Source organism: Bos javanicus, chromosome 21 (assembly GCF_032452875.1).
Source record: "Bos javanicus breed banteng chromosome 21, ARS-OSU_banteng_1.0, whole genome shotgun sequence".
In the NCBI taxonomy this organism is placed as follows: Eukaryota; Metazoa; Chordata; class Mammalia; order Artiodactyla; family Bovidae; genus Bos; species Bos javanicus.
The window spans coordinates 63350417-63360337 of record NC_083888.1 but is presented as its reverse complement, the minus strand read 5'-3'; the positions used below and the strand labels follow the sequence as shown (position 1 = coordinate 63360337).

Genomic DNA, 9921 nt, shown 5'->3' with positions numbered 1-9921 from the left:
GCGCGCTCAGTCGTGTCTGACTCTTTGTGACCCCATGGACTGTAGCCCACCAGGCTCCTCTGTCCATGGGATTGTCCAGGCAAGAATGCTAGGGTGGGTTGCCATTTCCTCCTCAAGGAGATCTTCCTGACCCAGGGATTGAACCCACTTCTCTTGTGTCTCTTGCGCTGGCAGGCGGATTCTTTATCTACTGTGCCACCTGAGAAGCCCTTGGGTGCGAGTGGGAGACATTTAGTTCTCATCCTCAGACTCAAACAGCTGCGGTCCTTAGTGGACCGGGAGGTCGGATGGAACCTGTCTTTGTCTCTTGTCTCCCCAGCAAGTCCCAGACTCTGCATCCAATTGGCTTTTCCCCAACATGATTCCGACTTCCTGACAAGGGCTCTTGACCTCCAAGCACCCTCACCTGGCTCTGACCGTGGTGAGGACCCTCCTCCTACCACCTTCTGACACTGGCCACCTTCCTAGGCTCCAGGAGGCCCAGCTCCCCTATGAGGTGGGGACGATGAGCCTGTGGATGGGGGTGGCTCTCATAGGGCTCTCTCTGGGCAACCTCCCAGCACCCCCACGCATGAGGAGGAAGTCCTCGGAATGGTTGCCAGAGCAGGTCAGAGTCCGGGGGAAGCTGGCGTGGCCAACGTGAGCTGCATGGCTTCCTGGCTGTGCCTCAGTATACTCATCTGTCAAATGGGCATAAGAATGCTTCCTTCCAGGGGTGGTTGGCAAGGACTCCAGGAGAAAGTAAGTGTCTGGTGCTTGGCACGTGCCTGCTTGTGGGAAGTGCACTGTCTCAGGCCATGTGTCATCACTGTCGTCCTCGTCATCCTCGGGTCCATGAACAATGCAGAGTTCAGACCAGACAGATTTGTGGGTGTGCAGACTGTGGCTGCTCTGGGCATGTGCTCACAGTGGCACACGCAGGGTGTGTGGGGTCGGTCGCCCACGTCTCCTAGGGCACAGTGGGCACCCAGTACGTGCTTGCACACATCTGCTGCTCAGCCACCATCGCTTCTCACGACTCCAGCTTGGGTCTGGGTCCCAGGGGGAGGGATGGTCAGCACACAGTGGGGCGGGCGCTGTGCTGGGCTGGCAGGGTTTCTGAGCTAGGAAAGGCAGAGCCCCTGGAGGCTCCAAGGGAATCAGACCCCACCCTGAAGATCTGCTGTGACATGGGCTGTAGGCTGGGTGTGTGGGGCACTCCCCTGGGGCAGGCGCCAGGCTAGGGCAGGGATGCAGGCTGAGCTCTCAAACAGCCCACAGGGGGCAGACAGACAGACGTGCACATGATGAATTGCAGGTGAAAGGGGTTTGGAGATCTCCTGGGTTGCGATCTCCATCTGGCCCCATCGCCTTCTCTGGTCACCTCCTGACCCATGGATGCTCTTACCCAAGGCTTGCTTTCATGGTTTTGGCTGCACTGGGCAGCTAAGGTGCATCCTGGGGCCTGGCCGATCTCCTGCTGCCCCACCGCCCAGCATCCAAGGCTGTGCTGGCCCCGCGGGCAGGGCCCAGGCGGGTGCAGGACAGGACCGTCTGTCCAGTTGCCTCCCCTCGGTGCCCGCGCGGGCCTCGCATGCCCTGGGCCTCGGGGGTCTTCGTGGAGACACGGTCCCTGCTCTTGTTCGCCTCTTTTGCTCCGTGTGCCCCACACATAGTAGGGCTCGTTGGTTCAACTAGTGAATGAACTTGAATTGGTAAATGGCTATGTAAACTCTTACATCTCCTCAGAACAAACAATTTTTTTTTTTTTTGACAGCAGTTTGGAAACTCCTGACATTGTCGAGTTCAAAAAAGAAAGGGTCGTGACGTACTGTGTGGAATGTCGTGAAACCCTGTTGGCATTTCCAACCTAAAATAACTAAATGCGCTAAATATAGTTTGAACCTGTGTTAGGTGATATCTTCTGCCAGCATAAGAAGTCAAAAGGTTAAGAGAAATTTAGGAGAGGAAGAACTTGAAACAGAAAATTCTGCCTGTTAATATGTGTGTGTGCGTGCGTGCGCACACTTGTAAGTGTGCATGTGTCCATGCAGGTGAGCGCATGTGTCCATGTGCGAGCAAGTGTCCATGTAGGTGAGTATGTACATGTGTGCACACATGTGCTTGTGTGTGCATTGTGTGAGCACATGTGTACATGTGTGTGAGCACGTGTGTGTGTGTGTGTGTGTATGAGTACTTGTGTTGGAAGAAGTCTTCTATTGCAATAACTCATCATGGGTCTGCTCCAGAGCTTTAGGGACCCATGGAAGCCTATCCTAGGTACACAGCAGGTGTTCAATAAGTGCTCTTGGGTTAGACTCAGTGAAGGCCCCTGCTTCCCACCCCACTTCTCTTTGCCAGGGTGTATTATTTGAAAATTGCTAGCCAGCAGAGGAAAAAAGCTCCAATTACCAGATTAATTTGGTGCAAAGATCTGTTAAGGTTTTGACCCTAAAACACTGGGCTCACCTGCCCATCACCCTCAGTCTTCTCACCAGCGTCTGCTCCTCAGGGACACGAACATGGAGGTGGACATGGAATTCTGGCTCCCAGGTGGGTTAGTTTCCGGGGCTTCTGTGACAAAGTACCACCAAGTGGGCATGTTAACCAACAGAAACGGACAATCTCACGGTCCTGGAAGTCCAAGATGAAGGTGCTCTCAGGGTGGGCTCCTTCTGAAGGCCGTGAGGGGGAATCCAGCCGGGCCTTCATCCTTGGCTTGTTGATGGCCGTCTTCATGTCCACATGTCTGTCTCTCTTGGGCCCAAATTTCCCCTTCTTCTGAGATCACCAGTCATATGGGATCAGGGCCCAGCCTGATGGCCCCAACTTAACCTCTGTGAAGACATTCTTTCCAGTCCTGATCACGTCCTCAGGCGCTGGGGATGAGGACTCCAGCATATGAATTTTGGGAGGACGAAATCCAGCCCCAGGCACTAGGGTGCAGAGGATGCGTGGGAAGGCAGCATCCACAGACCATCACAGAGGACCTGGACCACAGAACCTCGGAAGCAGGGGAGCAGCCACTGACTCCGCTTGGGAGGACCCGAGGCCTTCCCAGGAGACTACATGTAGGCAAGAGCGTAGGGTGGAGCAGGGGTCTCTGGAGTGCCAGGTGAGTGGACAGAGGGCTGCCCTCTGGCTGACCATGTGCTGAGCTCAGAAGCATGGCTGGCAGATGAGGCTGCCCACAATGCTTGGCAGCACCTCCTGCCACTGGGCCATTGGGGAGAAGATGCTGCTGGTGGGCAAAAGCCAACACCTGGGCTTTGAATGCCAGGTGAGGACTTGGGCTGGAGTCTGAAAGTCACCGTGGCCTGTCAGAGGTTTGCCCTGGGCAGGCACAAGATCCAATTTGGGCTTTCAAATATTCACTTGTACCTTTAGTCTCCCAGTCGCTCCCTTGATGAATACTCCTTGGGTAGTTCTTTCCTCGGAATCTGCAGTTCCTCTGTCGTTGAGTCCATCAAGTCGAGTGAGCCTGGCCATGTTATTTGGCCCCTCTGAGGCCTGGTTTCTGGGCTGCAGAGTGAGGGTGTGGCAGCACCTCCTTCCTGGGGTGCTGAGAGGAGACATCATAATGGATTGACCACCTTGGGCGTGTCCTACAGTCACGTGTCCATAAGTATTCACTACTTGGGATGGAGGAGAACAGGAAGGGAGGAGACGGATGAAAAGAGGAGGGAGAAGGGGAGGAGGGAGGGGAGGCGAGAGCCAGGTGTGGGGAGCATGGAGAGGAAACTGAGGGTGCCCTGAGCATAGAGCACCCCCTCACCCCTGCCCCGGGTGAGCCTGGGGTTGGGGCAGGGGCGGGAAGGGGCAGGTTGAGGCCAGGAGGAGACGAGAGTCCTGCAGAGCCCGAGAAGTGCCTTGATTTGGTGGATCTTCCTCCCCTCATAGGCACTCCCTGACCTGCAGCTAGCCGTGTGGATGGAAGGAAGACAGGGCTGGCTCACTGTCTGTATTTCCAGTCTATGGTTCCCAAAGATCACCTTGAAGATGAACCGTTCCCATGGCTGCACTCTGTGGCATCGAGATTTGGCTGCTTTCCAGGCAGAGTGTCCTCTGGATGCGGGCATGGCTCTGATTTTGCCACTTGAGTTGCTGTGATGCAGCCCGTGGCGGTCTGTGTCCCCTTGCCTGGCACCTCCTGGTGGTCCAGTCATCTTAATGACCTGGTGTCACTCCGCCGGAGGACTCATGCCTGTTCTGAGGAGTGTGGTCTGGATCCATGTTCACTCAGCTGTTAGATGGGGCCCCTCGACCAGAGGCTGGTATGGCAGCAGTGGTCCAAGCCTCCTGGATACCCAGCTGGAAGGTCCTTGGTCCTTGCCATCGCTACATGGATCTTGAGGTTGTGGGAAGAAATGAAATGAAGGCTCTGATCTCTGGTGCACTGATGATGTGCAACAGTTGACTTTCTGGGGAAAAAACTCCTGATTTGGAGCTTTTGCCACTTTCCATGGTGTAAATACTTCTAGCCAGTTCTAAGCTCCTCAAGGGCACTGAGCTGGGAAGAGACGAGTACCGTCAACTCCTGGTGTGAGTCAGATCCCCACACCACTGATGCCCCGGGGCTGGGAATACAGCTCGCCATCAGCGGTGGCCCTGAGTATCATTATCTTTGAGGATCAGACATATCGAGTTGATCTGACAAATGAAACAAGCACACACCTATTAGAGAGTCAGTCCTGAATTGGAAGGACTGATGCTAAAGCTGAAACTCCAACACTTTGGCCACCTGATGCGAAGAGCTGACTCATTTGAAAAGACCCTGATGCTGGGAAAGATTGAAGGCGGGAGGAGAAGGGATCGACAGAGGATGAGAAGGTTGGATGGTATTGCTGACTCAATGGACATGAGTTTGGGTAAACTCTGGGAGTTGGTGATGGACGGGGAAGCCTGGCATGCTGCAGTCCATGGGGTGGCAAAGAGTCAACTGAACTGAACTAAACTGATCAGAGAGCAGATGGTATGATTCTTTTTGGTTGTCACACAAAACATTAATGCATGTTATCTTATTGCATCCTTCCATAGTAGAGAGTCTTATTTTCATTCTCTAGATAAAGGAAAGGGGACCCAGTTGTCTAGGTTCCCCAGACAACAAGAAACATCAGCTCAGCCTTAAAGCATGAGGGTGATGATAAAGACGGTCAATAGTAACATTTATAGAAAACCTTCTTCGAGCATTTGTCATGTGCCAAGAGCATACAACATACTTATGAGGTAGGCTGATGATGAAGATGCTTTGCCCCAAATACAGATGATGAAACAGAAGCTCAGAGAGGTTAAGGAATTCACCCTAGGTCACACAGCTTGGAAGTGGTGGAGCTGTCACTCGAGCCCAGGTCTTTCTGCTTCTAACACTCAAGTCACCTCCCTACTCTTCCACTGCTGGTCTCCTCACATGCCTTCTGCTGCCTTCTGTTGGCAAAGAATCTCTAGTTCTAGTCCTCAGGCTTTTACAAAAGCCAGTCTTATTTTGGATGCCCTGCCAAGCGCACATGGAGATGGAGAAATGCCTGGTGTGGATGGTGAGCTTGAACACTGGACCAGTGTTTCAGAGTTCACGTTGCTGTCCCTGATTACAGCCTCAAGGGCCTTGGGCAGGTCTTCTCACCCCTCTCACCATCTCTGGATGCTGAGACGTGGCCCATGGGAGAGGAGGGGGCGGTGAACCACAGTTCTCCCTGGAGGGGAGTCCAGCCGGCCCTCAGTTGGTCTGAGGAAAGCACCGACTGTTTGCCCCTGGAGCCACAGCCCAGCTGGTGAAGGTGAGCGACAGAGCCTTGGGGACAGGCCAGGTTCTGATGCCTTTCCTGCTCATCCTGGGAGAAGAGAGGGTATTGCAGGGCAGCTGGTGGGTGGCCAGTGAAAGAACGTTTTGTAGCAAGATCCCCGTGCTCAGAATGACTCAGGTGGAGCAAGAAGCTGAGCGAGGTTGAAGCTGCGGGGGATGGGCTGGGGGGGCTGCTCAGGGATCCAAATGCCATTCCACCCAGCTGGGTCTGTTCCAGCAGAGGTGAGAGAGGTAGGTGGATGTTTGGGGAGGGAGATTCTACAAGGAAAAGGGGAAAGAGCACAGGCCTTGGAGGAAGAGACACCTGGGTTCTTGGGGATTGTGGGCAGGTCACTTTACTACTCAGAACCTCAGTCTACCCAACTGTATAATGGGTATGATAATGTACCCTCCCAGAGGTGAGACAAAGAATCTCAAGTGCTTGGCACAGTGCTTGGTATACAGCAAGCACCCAATGGATAGAGATTTCCTTCCTCTTCCTCATGGTCCACATCACGTTCCTCTTTCCAAATGGCCAGGGGGGAAGTGTTGACTTCCTGGTGCTCTTCCAGCCCCAGGGATAGGCATTGGCAGGTGGCCTCCTAGGACCTGCCTTGCTCCTCTCTGGATGCCCTTGCATTTCCGGGCTCTGGACCGAACCTCTCAGAGCTGAAAGGTGGCATTGTGTATGTGGGCTGATGTCTTTGGCCTCCCAGGGCTCTGCAGACACTGGCTCACTGGGGCCGGGACAAAGCCCTATTATGAAGGGTGCTCACACACACAGGTCTGAAGTGCATGAACCTGCTGCCCCGGCCCGCCCCAGCCCACGGAGGGCTGGCATTGCTCTGCCCAGCCACTATTCCCACAGCACCAGGGAGGTCACCCAGGGTGGTGCTGCCCAGGGGCACCTTTGTGGGTGTGGACCCTGCGCCTGCCTTCACTGAGATGGGACCAGCTGCTCTACACCTCTGCTGTGCTCCTGGTCACAGGCTGTGGCTCTGGTGGGAAGGAGGCGTCTGGAAGGAATGATGCCCAGATCCTGTTCAGCATCGGTGTGGGAAGCCAGGTCCCAGGTTCCCTGTAAACCGGAGTAGGTGTTACCCGGAGGATGCTGCATGTGTTGGCGGCAGAAAAGAGGACCACATTTGTTCTTTTAGTCAATCAGTGTTTGTCAACAGCCCACAATGGGCCAGGCTCTGTGGATGCACAAAAACAGGTATATACACATATACACACTCACAGAGGCAGAAACTCATGGCAGAGTTGATTGAAACCTAGGTCTGCTGATTCTCAAACTTCTTTTCTTCCCCCCGTAGATTCACATTTTTTCATCCACGGTCGTGGCTGCATAAACCAGAGGAGAAGCTGCGAAGCCAAGGCCCAGAGAAGGTACTAGCCACTGTCACACAGCAGAGTTTGGCACCCGAATAGGGTTGAGAGCCCCAGCCTGGACTTGCCAAGCCTGCCAGTTCTTGCGTCCTGAGATTTGGGTTCTTTGAGTCTGCAAAGGGCCTTGTGGTCACATGGAAGACGGGAATGGAAGGATGGTTAGTAGGTAATGAGACAGCACCTGGTCCGTCTCCTGCAGGAAGGCGGTGCGGATTCAGCCAGGTGAGGACAGGTAATTTCAGCAGGGGTGAAACTGCAAAATCCATGTTGCCATTTTGACTAGTGAACTGATTTAACTCCGGGGCCTGTCTTACTGTGGACAGTTGGGCAAGGTGAGAAGGGCCCTTTGCAGGTGCCGTAATTCCCCATCCCACCACTCTTGGGGGCAGGGAGGGACCATTACTTGAAAGAAACTTCAGCTGGAAAAGAAGTTTACCCTCCTCAGCTTTGCCTGGGGTGCATTTCTTATCTGTGAGTAATAGGTTTTTCACAATCCACCTTTTATGTTCATTTCAATAATGCGCCCGGCTAAGCCAAGGTTCTCTTAAAGGAGAAGGCCCTGTTTATTTCCCAAGTGGTACAACCCAGCTAAGAGGCGCAGCAAACCTTGGGAGCCTCGTCTTCCAAGTCACCTTCTTGTCAATGAAAAATTAAACTGAGAAGGCGTATTTCTGTAACATTTAGACCAGAAAACCAAACAGAATGAAAACCTCCAAGTCCCAAAGATTTCAAAGCAAACACAGCTTTAGGGGCTTTTGAAGGGGAACGTGAAAGCTCCAGATGGTAATATACTGTATGTCTTGCAAGCCACACCTGCTGGCCAGTGGTCCTGCGACAGCAGGTCACTGTGCCGGGCTGGTGTGAGGGACCCTTCTTCCTGCCGGGGCAGGCCACAGCACCGATCTGTCTTTTGCATTCGTGAACCGTGAGTGTCTGTCTACATCCTCGTTCACATGGGTGGGACATTTCCTAATCCTCTGCACAAGCTTAAAGTACCCGTCAAGCAAGGTGGAATTAACCTCTGTTTAGGCACTCTACGAGGGCTTCCCAGCCCTATGAAAGTTTGCTTCTTTCCCTTTCACAGGGCCTCCCTGGTGGCTCAGTGGTAAAGAATCTGCCTGCCAATGCAGGAGACGTGGGTTTGATCCCTGGATCAGGAACAGCCCCTGGAGGAGGGCATGGCAACCCACTTCAGTATTCTTGACTAAGAAATGCTATGGACAGAGGAACCTGGTGGGATACAGTCCATGAGGTCACAAAGAATTGGACACAACTGAGAGATTAAACAACAACAAGGCACTCTACAGCCATTCTGTATAAATGGTTGCAATTCGTTAACGAGGGGTGGTTATTTATTTATTCATGTTTTTGCTTATCTATTTCTAGGTGTACAGGCAACAAATGCTCAGAGAGGCCAAGCGATGGCTCAAGGTCACACAGCAGGTATGGAATGGAGCCAGGACATAAACCTGCTTCTAAAGCCCTTCCATCTTCTGTACCACGGCCAGTCATCATGCCCAAGAAAGTCTCAAAATAAGTCCCATTCCATCACATCGATTCCTCCTCTCTCTGTCTTCCCATGGCAGAGTTGGGTGCTGCTTTTTACCACACTCATCAACTTTTAATGTATTGATTTTTAAAAATATCTATAGTTGTGCGTCAAAGGGTGGAGCCGAATGAGGGTGCCTAGTGGGTGTCCGAAGGTTAATTTCCAGCTTGTTAATAAACAAACTCCCGGGACTCACACAGAACATTTTTTAGCGACTTGCGGTTTTGGTAAGTGACAGTTTTGCAAATTGCGGGTAAAGAACGTAAATGTCTAATTAAATCCCGAAGATGTACAGGAGTTTGAAACCCGTGATTGATGTTCACGGAGGTGCAGGTCCCTGACGGAGGCTGCCTGACAGAGACTGCAAAGCCCGCTCGGCGACTGATGTCTTGTTGTGATCCGGGTTGTCATTTTTTCATTACTGATTAAAATTAAAAATCTGCTTGGCAAATCCATTGTAAAAATTCCCTTCATGAGCATCGACGGGTACAAATTATTTTGTCAATCGTCTGGCAATCAAAACGGGGCTGGAGACGGTTTTCTAGCCCACACTCCTTTTTTATTCCCCTCGTGCTCACGCCAGTGACTTTTCACAACAAAGTTTTCAAAAGCGAAGGTAACCGTCTTGGCAGTGCTTAAAAAAACGGAAGATTCATCTCTAGTTTTTTAATGAAATGTTCTGTTTGTGTGTGCCCCTCCCCCTGCCAAGAGTGGAGGGGCAGGTACGCGGTGGGAAGTCAGTCTGTGCTCTGTAATTGCCTAATGCCTTGTAATGACAGGTGGATAATACTAATAAAAGCCTTTATTAGGACAGAAATCCGTTTTGAGAATGGAAGCGTAAATTGTCTAAAACAGCGAGGCAGAAAAGGAACCTTGCCAACCTGCAAGCCAAATGGAAAATATTTACAGCGACTCCATTGAGATGGTTTTTGATTTGCGCCCACATGTCACTGGAGGATGAGGGAGGAACAGGAGACACGCAGGTGGCCTGGGGCTGTGCACAGAGCGCTGAGTGGGGACACCCGGATTCGAGGCCTGGCCGGGTGCTGTGTGACTTTGGGAAGGTCAACTCCCTCCCTGGGCCACATTTCCTCTTTTGTAAGATGAAGTAGTTGGATCACTCACCTGGTGCTGGCATCCTCTCCAATGCACACTCTGCCATCAAGTTTATTCATCTGAAGTCTGGAGTCAGCTAAGCATTTAAAGATACCCAGGATTCATTTCT

The 9921-nt window shown here is 52.4% G+C and overlaps 1 long non-coding RNA gene across 2 annotated transcripts; it reads left to right on the top strand.

Moving 5' to 3' along the window:
- The first annotated feature begins 3633 nt into the window (after positions 1–3633).
- LOC133234571 (uncharacterized) lies at positions 3634–9325 on the top strand. 2 transcript variants are annotated; one of them, XR_009732183.1, is made up of 3 exons: positions 3634–4951; positions 7075–7369; positions 8534–9325. It is a non-coding gene; the product is annotated as an uncharacterized LOC133234571 (long non-coding RNA). The 2 variants fall into 2 exon arrangements; XR_009732182.1 differs by having other exon boundaries at positions 7075–7379.
- The last annotated feature ends 596 nt before the right edge of the window (positions 9326–9921 follow it).